Genomic DNA, 3,348 nt, shown 5'->3' on the forward strand with positions numbered 1-3,348 from the left:
GTTAGTCTAGGTCCTGTGAGAAGCAAGATACCAAGATGAGATTAAATGTGCAAAAGAAAAATGTATTGGGGGAAATGCCTGTGAAAGAAAGTATGAAGAGAGTAGGGGAACTGAGATAGTCATCAAACAGCAAGAGAAAGATGGGCAAAAACAGAGAGGTTGGGTAGAAGCATCTTAGACTATAATTCAGTTCCAAGGAAAGTTTGACAAGGCTGTTAGGAAACCTCATATCAAAGCCATCTGTCAGAGGTAACCGATGTCTCTCAGGATGCCAACCTTCCTATTACTCCCATGCTCAGTCCTTGACAGAAAGCAGCCAGGGAAGCATGGCCTCTGTGCAAATGTGATTATGATTTCAGAGTGCAGCAACTGAAGTCCACCTCAATTATGGTTCAGTCACATGTGAGAGACACATTCTATGGCCACCATACTCACATACTACCCACCCTACTCCCCTACAGTTTGATGTCTGGGTCCTAGGGGAAGAGAGAGCTATGGATAAAAACTCTATAACTTGTGACAATTAACCTCAACAGTGTAGAATACTGAAAGGGGCAGATAGTTTCTCCCTCTACCTGTGCAATCTCTTGGACCTCAGTGCATCCATGGAACGAGCAATGTAATGTTCTTCCTTTGAAGTGTCATGGAGCCTAGCAGAAGCAGAAATACTGATCAAGACTTCCTTGCAGTTTATATTAAGCTGTGCAAGACTTAGTTGCAGATGGCAGCAGAGAAGAGCTTGAGCTAAAGGGCAAGAAAATGGCAGACACTATGTGGTAGCCAACAATATGTGTTCATGAGCACATGTCAACCACACACTAAAACTGCTAGAAATAATCAGGACAAACATTACAGGGGCATGCAGTCTTGCATAATAGGTGGGAGCAAGAGCCAGAAAAATACATATTAGTCCTGTTTATAATAACCCATTTAAGTCTTGGATTGGTAAGGTGACACCTGTTAACATCATTTGACTTGGAACCAATTAAATTCCTCTTCTCTGGAACAAGTATATTTCTGCTCTATAATAAGATTCTGCAAGCAAACAGCTTTCTCTCGCCCATTTAACATAGCTCCCTAAGGGGGGGGGGTAAAAAAAAGGAGCAGCCAAAAATGTGTTTACTACTAGGCTAATACCACCTGCCCTCAAAACACACCCAGATTTGAGATTGGTTTTGTTATTTTTCTGATGGAAAATAAAAATTCAGCAGTCTTTTGATGTGCTGTTACTGCATAGTTCAGGGACATTCTAGCCAGACACACCCACTTGAAACATTCTGTTCCTTAGTGAATTTGATCAAGAATATTTGCACTGAATCTCTCTTGAGAATCTGTCAGTCGGAATAACACAATTGCAGTTTCAGTAAGAATAATATAGATCAGACAAAATTGCTTGTTGTTCTCTGTGAATAAGTTCATTTGGCTTTAGCCTTTGGCTATTAAAGCAGAGAGAATAGAGTCGTGAAGAATCATGAAAATCTCTCTCTGCTTTCTGTGAGTGTAATGAGAAAACAAAAGTGCCTAGTTGCAGTAATGTAGAAGATTAGCTGGATGCAAGATACAGGCTAGGTTTCCTTTCAGATGAGGGATATGCTATCTCTGAGGGTAATTGGGCACTTGTTCTACAGCCTGGGGAGTAACCTAACCTTTTACACTTTTACAGTAAGTGAATGTAGAGTTGCCAGGGCCTAGTATTCTGGGAACATGGGCAGCTTATCTGGGAGAGATGGTTCAGGCCTACTCTCCTTAGCTTGTATTTTGTTGCTTCTTGCTCCCATTTGCCAGTGTAGAACAGAAAAGGAGGTCTCCACACTTCAGGCCAATTATATCTGTGTCTTCATGGGGGAACACATTTTGTGCTAACAAACTAACCTTTTCTTCTTCTATTGTATCTCTCTTTTGCAAGATGTTACAGCACTCACCAGGCACTTACATGTCAACCACTCCTACCAAGTACAAACACAAGCACAAGACATCCTTGTGCTACCTTCTCTACGAGCAATCGCATCTGCCAACAACCACCGCTTCTTGCCTTGGGTATTGACGTTGCCTATAAGACACCTTTCCTCTGCAGCCGCTTCTGTTGAGTACCACAGCTATTGACTATTGAAGGTAACAAACTTACTATTACTTGCAGAACAAAATGAAGCGTTGGGGTGAAGAAGTGTGTCTCTTTCTATGTGTCACAACCTGTGAGGAATACCAAAGGAATACTTCCTCACTCTCACTCCAGTATCTTCCCAGACATAAGTTCATGGGGAAGTTCAGCCAGGGAATACATAGTAGTAGGCATCTTGTTATCTCAGACTAAATTCTTCCCTTCACTACTAAGATTTGATACTACACCAAAATTTCATTCTATTAGGATGAATTCTCTCTAAGGAGGGGCCTAGGTTCCCAAAATTAAGTCAGCTTCTATCAGGCCTGCTCCATCAGTAAGTAAAACTTGCATTCATATATCTTGAAGTGCATCAGTAGATACAGTTTAGGCACAAGTTGAGGTCCTAACACATCAGTGCCCTTAGACAGGTAGTGCAGCATGTTGTGCTTTCTACCAATTATCTTCTCATTGGAGTTAGAGTAAAAATTGGGTTCTCTGCACTACAGACAGAAAACATATCATTTCTTATTTCCGTGGTTTCCTGTAGCTCCCAGATTAGGTTCAAATCTTCAGCTGCAGAGGCGAGGCTTTACCGTGATCTAGCTTCTAAACTCCCTGACCTCCTCTGCAGAAATACCAAATCTGTATTTCCTCAGATGTTCTCACCATGTGTGCATAAGCCATTCCCTTTAATTATACCATCCTTTTGCCCTTTCCTCAACACCTCCCACCTTTGTTTGATGATTAATAAAAGTACTTGTTTCAAATGTCACATTCCCTGATCCTCAAGGCTGGGATGGATGAACCTCTGTGATCTATGTAGCCCTAGGCACTATTGATTTCACTGGTATTGTCAACACTAACCTTTCTCTCCATCTCCCCTCCTTAAGAACAAGGATTTTATCTCTCACCCATGTAGACCCAGTGGGTAGGCATGCAGTGCATGCAATGTAGTGGGCATTCCATAAAAGTTTGTTAAATAAATATATGTATGAATATAAAGTAATTAATTAATAACTGTTCACTTCTGGAGAGTCATAGGCAAATAAAAGTTTTAAAAATAAAATGCTCAAGGGATCAATCCAAGAAGAAGATATAACAATTGTAAATATTTATGCACGCAAAATAAGAGTACCTCAATACATAAGACAAATGCTAACAGCCATAAAAGCGGAAATGCACAGTAATACAATCATAGTAGGGGACTCTAAAACCCCACTTTCACCAATGGACAGATCATCAAAAAT

The sequence above is a fragment of the Kogia breviceps genome, chromosome 7 (genome assembly GCF_026419965.1).
Source record: "Kogia breviceps isolate mKogBre1 chromosome 7, mKogBre1 haplotype 1, whole genome shotgun sequence".
Classification (NCBI taxonomy): domain Eukaryota; kingdom Metazoa; phylum Chordata; class Mammalia; order Artiodactyla; family Physeteridae; genus Kogia; species Kogia breviceps.